The sequence below is a fragment of the Pomacea canaliculata genome, linkage group LG6 (genome assembly GCF_003073045.1).
Source record: "Pomacea canaliculata isolate SZHN2017 linkage group LG6, ASM307304v1, whole genome shotgun sequence".
NCBI lineage: Eukaryota > Metazoa > Mollusca > Gastropoda > Architaenioglossa > Ampullariidae > Pomacea > Pomacea canaliculata.
In genome coordinates this window covers 10,120,988-10,138,047 of record NC_037595.1, presented here as the reverse complement: position 1 = coordinate 10,138,047, position 17,060 = coordinate 10,120,988, and positions in this window count along the sequence as shown.

Below are 17,060 nucleotides of genomic sequence, written 5' to 3'. Positions count from 1 at the left end.
TGATCAATATAGGAATAAAGAAGAAAACTATCATTTTCATTTTACCACTCATATCTTTTCCTTTTTGCCTGTCGTTGAATATTGAAGGGAATTGATCGACCATATTCAACGATCTGCTTAAGCAAAGCGTCTCATGGCCGTTCGCTTTTTCTTAAGCTTCGCAGGTATTTTACTTGCGCGATCGCGATCTTTCAGCTTGCTTCAAAAGTAGCTGCGTCTCGCATGGCGTTCGACAACGCCAAGATAGCGTTTGCCCGATTGTCAGCTCATCCTCCAGCTGCGGCGTCGTTAGGGGGTGGCAAATGGGGCGACCGCCCCAGGCATCGCTCTCGAAGGGGCCCTGCGCTTTAACTCCGAGGTCATCTTTATGACTTATTGCTAGCTGTGTTAAACAAGTTGTGACAAAAAAATTGACGTTCAGAAAACACTTCTAAGTTCTAATTAAGCAAATTATTGAATCCATGTCTTCACGTTAAACCCGACAATAATAACAAGCAGTTTATTAAGTTATCGTCACCATATTATTTCGCTTTAAGAAAAAACCGGTACTGTTACAAACAGTGGGAAAGGTTACAAACAATTAAAACACTAAATTCATTCGTTATTTCGCGAAATTTATCCAACCTATCTAACTGTATATAAATCAGTGCTTCCAGCATCACATCAATAGGGATGTTGATACACGTACTCCATTACCCAGGCACCGCGCGGATGGTCGGCCCAAGGCCCCGCGTGTTCCTAACGGTTCCTAACGCCGCCTCTGTGCTCTGTAAAGTTGTCAAACACCTGCTCAACATCATACTCATCAGCAACTTTTAAGAGGTCTTCAAGGGTGTCATCTGCACAAAACATAATCATCTGCATTACCTTTACTCTTCAATAAACATCTGCACTCCTCGTTACAGGGAATATAATCACGTGAAACTAAGATGAGTGTCATATTCTTAAAAAATAGAACAATACAAATTATATATTCAGAGTGGGCTATGGGTGTTATTGTGTGATCTTGAAAATACATTACTTTTGATTTAAACGATCTTGGTTGATCTTGGAAGACTGACTTACAGATTTTAAGTTTATTTAGAAATTTTGACTGATTTTTAAAAAATAAAAAGGTTCAGATGGACTTCACTTGACAGACTGGAAATTAAAATCTTCCAGATTAAACTTTAATGGGCAAAAGTCCCGGTCATTACAGTCTTTGTTGTATTATTATTATTGAATGTTAATAAGTCATGCACTTGAGTTAATTTTTCAGTGTGTATCGCTGTCAATAAAATAGCAAATGCTGTTTGTCTAATGCTTGATATTTGTTTAAGCTTTTACCACAGTCCTAGTTGGTTTTTCTGTTGAAATCGTGGAGAAAAAAAAGAGGGATGATAGAAGAGAGAATCTCACAGATACCAAGCATTAACAAGATCATTCTGCAAAGCTCTAGCTTTTATTTTCGTATATCTAACGAGAGGAAAGACTAAATCAATATTTGTTTGCCTTGACTGAGTTCAGTGTTGTAACTATTTCAAAGCCAATAAGACTGAAAACGACTAAGTCCATTAAATGTTGATTTAACATGATCATTTCTCAATAACTAAGTTAATCGTTGCAGTCGTGCTTTGTTTGTTACCAGAGTTTTCTATGTAGCTCGTTTTAATTTCGAATTTGTCTTAAGTCCCGCTGTAACCAGTTTATATATTCAATTCTAAGTCGATGTTTCGCTTGTTCTATTTTGTATTAAAGCCACGCTGCTGTCCGGTGTATTTTCCATGAAAAATTATTTATTATGCATCTTTTGCTTGACGAAATGCTGCCCATCGTACTGAATGTGAAAATAGTTTAATAATTTCTTTTAATTTGTCATCTTCATTATCGTTATTATCATCCTCGATATTATCATCATACCTATCTTTATCATTATCGTCATTCACCTTTACTGCCACAGTTACATTTCCGTCATCTTACCATCGACTAAGTTAATTTGCTGAATTATTTATTTACGCTGTGAAAAAACTTATATAGTTTACCTCCCGCGGTTCATATTTTATTATTATATTTTTGTATTCCTGTTGCTTTTTCAAAATGGACAAACATCTAATTCAGCATTATTTTATTTCAGAGTTTTGTAACTTTGTTTTGTGTCTAACTTGTTTTTCTGGAGTCTCGCTAAATAGAACTGTCCTCAAGAGTGATACACAGGCAAAGACCATGACACCACCATAAGATTAAAATAATAGTTTGGAACTATGAAAAACAGAGAAAACTGACTTACTTCTCGGTACTTTCATTTAAAGTTCTGACTGTCATTGAAGTCTTTTTTCCCTCCTTGGTTTTAGCTGGAGTCATCTCCCTGATTTCGTAAAAGTCTGTTCTTTGATATGTATATCATGCTGCTTTGTAGTAGTTTGTAGAAGTGATTTTATGTTAAAATACTTTTTGCTGCTTTCTTTGTCGTTCTTGTCTTCAACCCTGCATTACAGCATTATATTAAATTGAGAAAGATATTGTATACGCATGTTGCCTCGGAACCAGCGCCACCTACAATGTAACGACAAGTAATTACAAGGTTATGTTTGTATGGTGTTTATGTATTTTATGTTTGATACAAATGTGATGTATGTTATGCGTTTTGTATGTACATTATATGTGTAAAATATGTATATATGTAATATAATGAATGTTCAGTACATCATTATGTACGCATTGACATATTACACACTCTGCGTTCTGTTTTTCGGTACAGTCATTGTGTAACAACTGCATGCCTTAGACTAACACTGTTAATCTTCATTGTGTAGATAACTGCGAGCTTCCCTGTTATAGATATGTTGGTCCCCCACTGGCCGATCCTTTTGTTGCTGATGAGGTCTTGAGCTTTGGTAAAATCCCCGAACCGTTACAGTATTACAGTATGTACCTGTGTTGACATTATACATGCTGTGAGACGAGAGGTTACAATAAAAGAATGCCAGAAAAATTAATTAAATTTAATGAACTAAATAATGGAAATCTCTTTCCCTGCATCTACTCTGTTAACTCTCTCCATTCTGTTCGGTAGGTTTTTCCTCCTTATATCTCTTTTTATATTTCTCTTTCATCCATGGTGTCACTTATGAGGACTGGTGCCGAACTATTTTGCGCCTGGGGTGATAGAGAGACGCTCACCCTCTCCAACTATCTCTCTCACTCTCTCACACACACACACACACAAAACCACACACACATTCAACAATAAGCTTGTTTGTTTAGGTCATCAATGACCAACTTAAAATCTGACGATTAAGCATCGGCACCGACCCTGGTAATATAGCATCTTCCTCTCCAATGATAATACAAGCTCTCAGTGTCGGTGCCCACACACACACACACACACTCCCTTTTCAGAATGTGTGCCCCTGACAATAATCTGTTTCGTCCAATTGTAAAACCGACTCTTATCACGTCTTTGAAACCTGATATTCAGTCTTAAAGTTCATACAGGACCAAAACATCTTTTAAGTGCGCAGAAGTCATGCTTATACCACATGCAGCTAATCTGTTTTTCTGTGCTTTCTGTCTTTTAAAAAAAAATGTTCTGATTTCCCCCCCCCCCTAAAATTTGTGATTTTTCTTCTTTAAAATGTTCTTTCCGTTCTTCCATCCGGTTTGTTGACTGGTTGTGCAATCACGCCTCTCTGATAAGACTGTCAGGGTTTCAAATCAATCCACGCTGCCTGCGTCATCGTTTGACAAATCAGGCAAAGAGAGCATTGGCGACTTGTCTATTAATTTTATAGATATTAATACTTCGCTAGGTCGCCAATGTAATTCAAGGGAAACCACTCGTCTTCACTTAATCACTGGTAGGAGTTATGGGAAATGACCGCTGCCAAAATTCTAAAAATAAACTTAAAATATTCTTTAGCATATTCTAAAACTTCCTTGTCTTTTGTTTATATGAGTGTGTTGGTTGTTGCGTCGCGGTTTCACGTCAGAACCCGACGTCATTTTATGACGTAATTTTAGTTTGGATGAGAGTGAAAATTTTTTGGAAGAGAGCAGACGGCTGTGAGCAGGGAAGAGAGGCGGACGTAAAGTGTGTGTGGTGTTCGCTTCGGATATTGTGTGTGTGTCATTTTAATATGTGTGTGTGAAAAAATATGTATTATATCTAATATAATGAATGTTCAGTACATCATTATGTACGCATTGACATGTGACACACTCTGTGTTCTGTTTTTCGGTAGTCATTGTGTAACAACTGCATGCCTTAGACTAACCCTGTTAATCTTCATTGTGTAGATAACTGCGAGCTTCCCTGTTATAGATAAGTTGGTCCCCCAGTGGCCGATCCTTTTGTTGCTATGAGGTCTTGAAGCTTTGTAAAATCCCCGAACCGTACAGTATTACAGTATGTACCTGTGTTGACATTATACATGCTGTGAGACCGAGAGGTTACAATAAAAAGAATGCCAGAAAATTAATTAAATTAATGAACTAAATAATGGAAATCTCTCTTCCCTGCATCTGCTCTGTTTTCTCTCTCCATTCTGTTCGTAGGTTTTTTTTTCCTCCTTATATCTCTTTTTATATTTCTCTTTCCATCCATGGTGTCACTTATTGAGGACTGGTGCCGAACTATTTTGCGCCTGGGTGATAGAGAGACGCTCATCCTCTCCAACTATCTCTCTCACTCTCTTCACACACACAAAACCACACACACATTCAACAATAAGCTTGTTTGTTCAGGTCATCAATGACCAACTTAAAATCTGACGATTAAGCATCGGCACCGACCCTGGCAATATAGCATCTTCCTCTCCAATGATAATACAAGCTCTCAGTGTCGATGCCCACACACACACTCCCTTTTCAGAATGTGTGCCCCTGACAATAATCTGTTTCGTCCAATTGTAAAACCGACTCTTATCACGTCTTAGAAACCTGATATTCAGTCTTAAAGTTCTAACAGGATCAAAACATCTTTTAAGTGCGCAGAAGTCATGCTTATACCACATGCAGCTAATCTGTTTTTGTGTGCCTTCTGTCTTTAAAAAAAAATGTTCTGATTCCCCCCCCCCCTAAAATTTGTGATTTCTTCTTCTTTTAAAATGTTCTTTCCGTTCTTCCATCGCGGTTTGTTGACTGGTTGTGCAATCACGCCTCTCTGATAAGACTGTCAGGGTTTCAAATCAATCCACCGCTGCCTGCCTCATCGTTGACAAATCAGGCAAAGAGAGCATTGGGCGACTTGTCTATTAATTTTATAGATATTAATACTTCGCCAGGTCGCCAATGTAATTCAAGGGAAACCACTCGCCTTCTCTTAATCACTGGTAGGAGTTATGGGAAATGACCGCTGCCAAAATTCTAAAAATAAACTTAAAATATTCTTTAGCATATTCTAAAACTTCCTTCAAGGTTTTTCACACACACATATAAAAATGACACACACACACAATATCCGAAGCGAACACCACACACACTTTACGTCCGCCTCTCTTCCCTGCTCACAGCCGTCTGCTCTCTTCCAAAAAATGTTCACTCTCATCCAAACTAAAATTACGTCATAAAATGACGTCGGGTTCTGACGTGAAACCGCGACGCAACCAACACTCATATAAACAAAAGACAGGGGCAGCAACCCCCTGTTCCTAACAAAGTGGTCCGTGACAATAATCCATAATTAATAAATAAAAGCTCAAACTTTTAATAGAATGAAAGCAAAGAAATACTGATCAATGTCTATTTTTGCTAATGACTGTTGAAGTGCTGTGATCAATATAGGAATAAAGAAGAAAATTATCATTTTCATTTTACCACTCATATCTTTTCCTTTTTGCCTGTCGTTGAATATTGAGTGGAATTGATCTACCATATTCCCTCTCGTTGCCGTAACAGGCACCAGTCGAGAGCTTCTTCGCATGTTCGCCGTAAACATTGCTCTAAATACCGGCGAGTTGATCATAAGTAAAGCTTTATTTACGTATATTTTTTTATCTTCAACGACTAGACAGATATCGGCTAAGTCGTCAGCCACTTCATAACGACTAGCTGACGACATGGAAGAGGTCTTTTTCTTTTGTGCTGTGTTATTCATGATTTGCAGTCGTTGGACGACAATTATGAATACCAATAACAGAAGGCAATGGACACGCACTCTAGAGGTCCTGCGGGGGAGACCTCATCAGCAACTGTGAAGAGTTGCAGTTTTTTGAGCAAATGACATAAAGTGACGTCAAAATAGGGAGACATCAAAATAAGGTGACGACAAAAAGAAAGAGAGCAGACGACAGTGGTAATCAGAGCAGTCAGAGGGAGCACTGATAGCTCAGCCGTGGCTATCTAGTTTCCTACCATTAAAGTGTTGCGCACTGCTAAAGCTTCCCCTTTTATTTGAGCTCTCTGCGCATGGTTGTTGTTCGCCACTCCATACCCCACACTCGCCTACTATAAAATATATGGACCAGGATAATTATGAACACTATTACGTGAGCATTTGATATGACTATGCCATAGAACTACCACATGCAGTGAATACGAAATTGTTATTTTTTAAGAAATGGTATTATATTAAAAGAGGGGTTTACATAGTTCCTATCAATTTCGATGAAAAATAATTACAGGTAGTCCTCGACTTACGACGCTGATCGTTCTACGCGGCGCTCGTAAACCGCATTTCGACTAAGTCGAGTTCATACCGTTCATCAGTACTGTACCATAATAACAGTACAGTACTGCAAACATGTAGCCTTCCAAAACAATCTAACACAGTACCCATACGAATTAATTATCAATAAACATAAGTACAGTTAAATAATTGTGCAGTACAGACGATTTGTACTCACGCTGTCGCTTTCATGGAGCAGATTCTTTCACAAGTTCAAGGATGCGCTGCTTTATCCTTGATAATCGTAGCGACAGTCGAGCGACTAAGTCCTAATACCTGCAATTCTGTTGACTGTTTCCCCCTTCTCAGATTGCCTCATACTTCCTGCCATGATACGTGACGAAGTAATGAAGGCACTTATCATATCTTGTACAAATGCTGGAGATGTCTTTTCACTGACTTTACGAGAAACTTGATAGTGTTAGAGATTCACGTGCTGTAAAATATGTGTTGAGTACAAAAAACGCGCCTAAAGCCATGTTAACCGCCCATGGGCATAAGCAGAAAGAGTGAAACTAGCGAAAGGTCCCTTTCCCCAAACAGTATTTCTGCAAGGTTGGCCAAAGTTCCGATGTAAACGTCCCCTCAAAACTACTGGTTCACTACTACCTCTCGTCAAAATTTGTGCGGCATTGATCAAAAGTTCACTTTGGGTTGCCCCATGTAAAAGGGGTTCTTACTCACATTCATAAAAATTAATGTCTATGAAATCGACTGGTCCCTGCTCTGACCATATTTAATAGTCTGTAATCTTCTAGAAAAATGGACAGTTTGCCTGACGACATTCGAGGCGTGATAACATTTTACACTTCCTTCATCCTGAGCGCGAGGTATCGACTAACTTATAATCAATCAGTGTGTGTGATGGAACGGAGGCCCGTCTGGTAAAATGGGATGGTGTTACACCGAAGGAAAGGGGTCCTCTGGGCTGGCTCGCTCTCGCCCCGCTTTCACCTTCACTCAGACACCCTCCGTTTCACACTGTCCGCACGCTCACGCTACAGTCGCTCTCTTCGCGCGCGCAAATACCAACTGACAGACAGTTGCCACAAAAACAATTATAATTACAAGAAAGAAAACAACAATTAGGTGACACAAATTGAGCGCAGGACTAAACTTTAGGGTAATATTGGTTACATACGACAGTATCTGATACAAGTGTCCGGCGCCTGAAGAAGTGAGTGGGTGTGACTGGCTGTGCACACTTTGTTAGTCGTGGAGGTAGTGTGACCTGACTGTACACACTTGCAGACGAAGAGATAGGTGGACTGGCTGTGCACCACCTGTTTCGTCCGTCGCTTGTTGTATACACTCTCATCACCTCTATCAACCAGATCGCACAGCAGGGCCTGCTTAGGGCGGCGGACGAGGCATCTGCTAGGCCCCCCCGCGGGGCCTTTTTTGATTGATATGGTAACTACGGCATTGGAAGGTACGGTCAGCGATATCACATTTCTCGCTGACGCGCTTGGAGACTCAGCGATTCTGTTTTTTACGGTACAGTCATTGTGTAAGCAACTGCATGCCTATAGACCAGTGATGCCCAACCTTTTTCGGCCTGCGGTGCCATATCCATTTCAGACAGCCGTGTCCGCGGCCATATCCATTTCAGACAGCCGTTGTCGCGGGCCATATTCCATTTCGGCAGCCCCGTGCGGCGGGCCACTACCGCAAAAAATACAAAAAGGAAAAAAAAATAGAGCAGATAGCATTTTTTATTAGAAACATGTACTTAACATTTATTAAGATTACTATTATGTAGATATCTTGAAGTTGTTTTCCCGAAACAACTTCTGAATTCCGGCCTCATCAGAGACCACCAAGTCGGAGCACTGAATTCGAACTTCGATTCATCGAAAAAAAAGATTGGCGAGACGCCCTTACGTGGGATAAAATACTTCTTTTCCCTTTTTCGTTTTTGGTCTTTTTTTATTTACTAACATGCCGATTTACCTGCACTGTGGCAGAGTTCGCGGCGGATGGCACGCGTCGCGGGCCGGAATTATGGCCCGCGGGCCGCTAGGTTAATGTGCATCCACTGCCTTCTAGATAACCCTGTTAATCTTCATTTGTGTAGATAACTGCGAGCTTCGCTGTACTGATAATGTGGTCCCCCAGTGGCCGATTCTTTTCGTTGCTGATGTGAGCGTCTTAAGCTCATGGTATATCCCCGAACCGTACAGATATTACAGTACTGTGTACCTGTGTTGACATTATCCATGCTGTGAGACGAGCGGTTACAATAAAACAAGAATGCCACAAAAATTAATTAAATTAATGAACTAAATAATGGAAAATCATTCTTCCCTGGCATCTGCTCTGTTCCTTCTCCATTCTGTTCGATAGTTTTTTTTTCCCCTCCTTATATATCTCTTTTTATTTTTTCTCTGCCTCCATGATGTCACTTATTGAGGACTGTTGCCGCGACGTGTGCGGACGTTTCGCCGCATTATGTCGAGAGAGAGGGAGAGAGCTTACTTACTTCTCAAGAATGAAAGTAACTACTAGATTACACAATAATTCTTTATTTCAAACAAATTTTACACACAGACTTCACAGACAGATTCAACTTTGATTTGTCACAGATTATGCGCAACAGCTTTGGAAAAAGAAATTGATACATGGCAGAGAGAAATGTGTGAGCTAACGGTTGCCATGAGGAGGGATAGTGAGAGGAGTTCACTGATACAATTGATACAATGGCGAGAGAGAATGTGTGAGCTAAGGGGGCGTTCACACACTTGCGACTTGGCTAAAGGTCCCGCGAGAAATGCCGAAATGAAGTGCCGCGCGCCGGAAAGTCGGCGGCGAAAAGTCCGTGTACCGTTGCCGAACTATTTGCGCCTGGGGGTGAAGAGAGATGCCAGCCCGTCCAACTATCTCTCTCACTCTCTCACACATCAAACCAACACACATTTCGAGCGAACAATAGGCTTGGGGAGCTTGTTTGTTTAGGTCATCAATGACAACTTAAAATCTGACGTACTGCATCGGCACAACCTTGTCAATACAGCATCTTCCCTCTGCTCAATAATAATACAAGTACCTCTCTCTGAGTGTGGTGCCGCCACTACCCCCCCTCCCCCCGCGCCCCCCCCCACAACACTCCCTTTCTAGACTTTGTGCCCCTGACAATGAATCTTGGTTTTCGTCCAATTGTAAACGACTCTTATCACGTCTTAGAACCAACCTGATATTCAGTCTTTAAAGTTCCATTTCAGGATTAAAACATCTTTTAAGTGCGAGGAAGTCATGTTTATACCACGACGAGCAAGCTCATGTCTGTTTTTCTGTGATTCTTGTCTTTTTAAAAAAAATGTTATGATTCCCCCGCCCCCCCACTAAAACGGTAAAATCCTGCGATTTCCTTCTTTTAAAGTGTTTTGGCAAGTCGATAATCTATTAGGTCTTTAGAGAGATCTAAGCAAACAATTGACATTTTGTAGCACGCAAGGATAAACTTTCTTATTCTGCCTACCTTTTCACTCGGCATAAGAGTACAGCGGGTGGTGGGGGTTAAAAATCTCCTCAAACTCACCAGTTATTTTCAGAGGGTGTGACTACGAATAAACATGGCCGCTGTTAGTAGTATGAAAGAAGCGTCTGCTGATACCAGGAACGTGGTTTTATCGTCTGCATATAGAATTTATAATTTATCGTCTGCTATTCCTGGTACAAGATATAAGAAAAAATCATGATCTAAGTACTTTGACAAGGACGATATCTAAATTATTTTAAGGTTATCAATACTTTCGCCCAGGTCGCCAAATCTAATTCAAGGGAAACCACTCGTCTTCACTTAATCATGGTTAGAGTTATGGAATGACCGCTGCGCAAAATCTAAAAAAAAACTTAAAATATTCTTTATCATATTCTAAAACTTCCTTCAAGGTTTTTCACACACATATTAAAAAGTGGGGGTAATGGACGTATTCTTTTTGTACACGCTAGACTGTGTGGAAACAAGGAAACATGCAATATCCCCGAATGTGTGTGTACGTGAAAAAGAGATGATTGACGATTTGTTGTGTAGACTATTTCTCAATATCGTGTTCCTTATTTGTTTTACTGCTGATCTTATATAATCCTCAACACCTCCCAAAAAAGTCTCTCACTTCACGCGACGCAACCGGCAAAATCTAAACGAGTAATGGAATGGGAGGAAAGCGGGAGGGAGAGAGACAAAGGAAAAAAAAAAAGTCGAGAGCTGCTGGATGGTACTGGGTAGCCAGGGGGGACTTGGGATCGAGGGGGTTAGAAAAATTACATGAATATTGTGTGGAAATTCACGTTAAAAACTGCTAATGTGCTTTAGAGAGCAGCAGTATCTGACCCCTGCCACTCGATCACCTACTCTCCGGCGATGGTCAGAGCGCGAGGATCGATACAGCATTGTTGCTGCTTCGACGCCAGCAAAACAAGGTTCGTGTTACTTCTTTGATTAAAGTACTACAGCCCCGTCTTCCTTCTAGGCCGTCGACCTCTCAAATATCACATTCTGTTGTGCTGACTCAAGCTTTTACTTAAGATCGACTTTCTTCCGCCTTGATCAACCAGCCAATAGTTATATTCTCCAGCTTTTTTGTTATTCAGTAGATCGCTTTCATCAAAATGTTTTTTTTTTCTACTTCTTTGAAGCTTGTTGATGTTTCTCGATAAACTTTGGGGTAATCTGTAATGCGCGAAAAGAACGCGCCAGTGTGTGTGTGTTTGTGTGTCTGCGTGTTTTTTGTATCTGTATGTGTGTTTGTGTGTTTGTGGTCTGTGTGTGTGTGGTCGCTTCCCTTACTGAGTTACGCATATCACGGATTTATATTTATACTCGTCGATCTGTACACAGATGGCACGTTGTTGCCCTCCGTTGACGTCCATAATCTGGGTCAACCACCTGAAACTGCACGCGGTGTATATATATATACACTAAGACATAAAAGAAAGAAATTTTTCACGCATGACACTGCAACTTTCCTCCTCTAACCTCGGCTGAAATAAATCCACATCTCAAATCAAATCAGGATATATATATATACCTCCAATGCGTGGTAAGATGCAAACACCTGTTTACTCACACCTTGTTATTGAAGTTGTTATTCAAGCTATTTTTGTTCACCTTGTTCTCAATGGACTTGTATAACAACTACGCCGCTGTTGAACATTACCATGAAATTCGAACCTGGAAATCTGTTGTTGCATTTTTGTGTGTGTTTGTGTGGGTGCAAACGTACCCAAAATATGTTTAAAATGTATCTGCACGGTACTAAGTTAATGTCTCTTCTAAACTAATCGCTGACGATAATTCCGTACCTGTGGGCACTGCCTCAAGACCCTCGGTGTACGACATTCATTTATTGACAATTGTAACTTAACGCCTGACAGCTAAATATATACATCTGCTCGCCTAATCCACATCTCACCCGCATGGGTAGACGGTGTCTAACACGAAAAGGCAAAGGTCAAGGGCTACGTCTCTATACCGATCATGTGATCGAATTTGCATGAGGCCTGGGTCAATGCCCGAGATAGTCGGCTTACAAGGTCTCTGTCACTTTTGGAGAGGAGAATGGGGTCGATCCCGAACTTGTGTAACTGGACTACTTGCAGACGATATTTTTTCCCAGTGAACTACTAAAAAGAGGCTGTGATGTGCATAGCTTCCACTTTAGTCACATTTATTGTTAAGGCTAGCCGGGACAAACAGCGGAGAACTTCCCAAGAGGCTAAGCGTTGGTCTCGGCAGACAGACAGCAGTCCACTTACACACATTTGTAGTTTAATTAACAGCATGTCCTTCTGTTGGTGAGACTAGAGAAGCAGATATACGAGGTTTCACAAATCGTTTGTTTTGAAACAAATAAACGAAAGGCATTGCTGAAATTTATTTTATTTAATTCTTTCACTCTTTGTTTCATTCCTTCGCATTTTCTTCCTCTTTTTTCCTTTATCTGTAAAATATGATCGAGGAGGGGACAATATCTCGATGTTTTCTTTCTGGCAGGTCGTCATCAGTTCTTTTTGCGGAGCGGCAAGCGTTCAGAGTCGTATCCTTTTTCAGCCCCTCCCACAATGCACACTGTTTGAATTCAAGCTGAAGCGGATCTACGGCTTCTGATACACTCCTTGACCTCCATGGCCTAAATTGCCTTTTTTTTTTAAATTGTCAGTCTATTTCTACAGATGTATGCACAAACTTTTAAACGATTCTTGCTTTTTCAAAAAAAAAAAAAAAAAAAACAAAACAACCCTGTGTTCCCTGTATGTCCTAAAGTTGTGTTGGAAAGCAGGAAGAGAGAAAAGGTGTGTGTGCTCGTGCGCGTCCGTGTGTGCTCACTTGAGTATGTATTTGGATGTGTGTGTGGTTGTTTTTTTTAATAGGTGTATATATTTCTGTGCCTGGGTTTCTGTGTGTGTGCGTGGGCGCTTATGTATAAGCAGCATCAGTTTGAGGTCAGAGCACTCATCTAGAGCAAGCGCTCTGGTCGCACACAATTCCACCAAAATAAAGAAGAAATTAAAATAAAGACGGTAAAACTAGTTTCATTGCAAAACAAATTCTTATTTTAGGCTAAAATTGCTTTGCTTAATCGGCTGTTTTAATAAATCTCTCGCAATAACACCTCTAAAATGAGCTCCTCTTACCCCTTTTCCATACCCGTGAAGTTCTCCTTCCTCACCCACCCACACACACATGACCTCTTCTTCCTCACTAGACAAGCCTGTAACTCACCCTGCTAACAAGTTATGAGGGAAATCTTTCGACCGAAACTGGAAATATCTTCCTTTGTGAGGGGTGAAGTAGGTTTTCTCTCTAAATAGTTCGTTGGACACAGCCGGAGAATCGTGTTAGGTTTGTGTAGGTGCGTGGTCTACGTGCCAATAAAGTATGTAACCTCTCACAAGGACAGAAACTCTAGACGAAACACCCAGCTCCAGGAGACGTCCAACACCCTCGTCTAGTGGTGCAGGACTACTGGTAGCTACAAGCCCTAGTTACACAAACCCCCGATACACTCATTTACACTCTTTCTCTGTCACTGACAAATAAATACTCAAGGGAACACACAATTAAAGAGAAGCGGGCGCGCTCGCACACACAAACACATACACAAAACTTATATATATATAGTTTACTCTGGAGGGGACATACACAGTTTATGAATGTATTGTGAGTGCTCCCCCCACCCGGACCAAAAGCCTGTATCAGTAAACATTATCTTTTCATGTCCCATTGTCTTGCATCGTATCACTCTATCCTGGTCTGCTTGTCCACGGGTACAACTGAAGACGATGTAACAACACCTCAGCCACTGTCTATGAGACCGATCGACGGTCTGTTTACAGATTGTACTCCGAACAATGCTCTTCATTGTATCCATGAACTCCTCTTCTATATTTCTCTCCCTATCTTACACACTCTCTCTCTCCTTTCTGTGTTAGTCGTCATGAAGCAGCGGTAAGATAATCGCATCTTTGTACCACAGGATTCCTGGAATCGGAAACAGACCTAAGAGATTATTGGCTGATACTCCAGATACTCATCCAGTGCTTATTGCCGTTGACACCGTGGAGACTTAAAATATGAATCGTCACACATCAAACTCTGACACTGCTAATCTCTCCACAGAAAGATATCACAACCGCTTAAACACACCTGGCAATGTGGCAGTTGTGGGTGTCCTTAAGTCGGGGACTGAATACATTGTAAATCAGAGAAGCTTATATGTAAACGCACGCATGTGTTTGTGTTCTTGGTGTGTGTGGTGTTTATTTATCCCACATAGAGAGAGTGTGTGTAATGGAGAGAATATACCTGTGCGTTTGCGAGCCTGATACCTAGAAAATGTGCGCGTGCATGAGACAGAAAGAGAGTGGGAGTTGTTGTGTCACTACCCCGGTCACGCGTGAGAGATAGAGAGAGCGTGCACGCACGCGTGAGTGTGGTAGGTAGTGACAAACATGCGTGCACGAGTGTGTGGATGTGTGTGTGTGAGAGAGAGAAAGAGAAAGTGAGTTTGTGTCACTGTCACCCCGCTGACATGTGACACTTCACACATCACTGATGTCATTCCCTTGCCCTCACCTACATCAGCAGCGTCCACTGCTGTGAGCTCACCATGAATCATCAGTCCATTTCCTATAGTAACCATTGTATACTTCACTACAGGATCTTTTGAACCGGACAAAACTGTCGAAAGTGTGCTACTGTGAGACATATTTATAAGCTAGTCATTAAAAATGCGATACGATGTCCGTAATCACATAAATGTCAGGGTCCGGTTCTCAGAGTCCTTAACAGTTTCTCAGTTCGCTGCATCATCTTACACGGCAACACATAAAGTTGTGAGTTGTGGGTGTGAATCGAAAGACGACGGTCAAATTCTACAATGAAAATCCGATATAATATGAAATCCTCCAGTTTACGTGGTGTTTGTTTTCACACCTGGTCGTTGTCCATTTATCGCGTTTGTTATATTTATCAACGCAAGAACTGTTACTGTTTTCTTATTAAATTTAAGCTGCTCAAGGTCTTGCAAAAGATGAATTATGAAGCAATATTCATTTGAAATGGTCGAAAACAAATAAAACTGTTTGTCAATAACATCACTATTTAGCACCAGACTGTAGCTGCCCTGACCCGCAAGCACTGGTGCGTTCGTGTGTTTTTAAGCGCATTCATGCATCACTTCATGCGTGCACGTGGAGTTGATGATGTAGGCTGTGCGCGGTTTCGTCTGTGAGAGCGTGTGTGAACGCGCTCGTCTGTGTTTTTGTGAGTGCGTCCGAGTCTTTTGTAATGTCCGTGTGTGAAAATATGTATGTTCATGTATATGTATGTGTGCATGCGTATAGTGACCCGTCACCACGGAATGAGTCTTAACTCGCACAGAGCAGTTTAGTCGCAGGACCCAGACAAGTGATAAAGGTCAACACTGTGCCATCAACCGTACAATTCAAACCTTTATACCTCACTCTATTTTAGAACTAGAACAACAACTTTAGTATCACAGAAAGGTCAAAACGGACATTTTAAAAATACACTATTTGCAAAATCTCCCATTTCCGACTTAGGACTTACATGGTGGCGTGTCACGTGTGTTCATGCGTTAATATGTAACGCGTGTTGTATGTTATAAGTGTGTGTGGGAGTGTGTATTGTTTGTGTGGGAGTGTGTCTTGTTTGTGTGCACGTGTGTATTGTTTGTGTGCAATTGTGTGTATTGTGTGTGTGCACGTTTGTATTGTGTGTGTGCACGTGTGTATTGTTTGTGTGCGCGTGTGGGTGAACCAGTTTGACTCGACTGACGGAGATTATATGTGTTCATGCCGACACCTGGAGACCGGCTGAGTGCATGAGTGCCAAACCCTTGTTTGCGGTAAACAAGTCCATTTGCCATTCCATCTCATAACTCGTCGATCGCATTAATCATTGACTGGTTCGTAAATCCACACGAGCGCCCGCACCCACTGCAACCAACCGCACCCTTGCTCTCCCCAAGTCCTTCTCCACCCCACTCCCTCTCCTATTCCACTCCTCGATGCCGTTCAAGACCCTTGACTCCTGGAAAAACAAAAAAACTGGAGTGGTAAGTCTATTTTTAAAGTGCCCCCTCCCCTCCCCCACTTGCCCTCCTTAGTAAAGTGCGGCCAACCCGTTCGTGAGCCACCAAAGGCGTGTGGTTTGGTTGTAAAAGATAAGAGGTAGTTGGGGGACTGTGACTGACTCGGTAATAGATACTTCTTCGAGGGAACAGTCTCTCCTACCCACCCTCACACACATGTAACCCTGGAGTTAAGCTTTCTAACTGTTGTGTGTTTATCACACAGTGTTGTAAATGGAGGGTGAGTGGTACAGCGAAGAAGGATGAGAGACTAGGGATAGTGTTAGTAAAGATTTTATGAATCATCTCTGGTGTCAGTGGCCAAACTGTGAAAGTGGTACCTAGTCTCCTTGACCCTGCAGTGGTGCAGATGATAAACAGAATGGAGGAGGGGTACAAAGGTCAAAAAGCCACGATTGCATCAAACACAAACGTTGAAGACGCACCTTCCTCACTGTTTTCACACACACACAAACACACTCGTCGCCGCTTATCACACACACACTCGGTCACCTTACTGATAACAGCTCCCCAGTCGACGACCGACAACTTTAATCTAGCCCAGTCAGTTTCTCAATATCGGTCACGTAAATACATTCATATTTTTTCAAACGACCGAAACTAGATTCATTTTCTAGAAAGGAAATGTTATTTCAACTTTAAAAAAAAATATCAAGTTTCGCTTGATTTAAACTGTTTTACGCACAATCGATTTTTTTTATTTATCACTATTGACTGCACTTCCACTTAATATTTTTCTTCTACTTTTTCTTTGTATGACCCGTGCACAGAAGTTTTCAGAAATATGAGTAGATTCATTT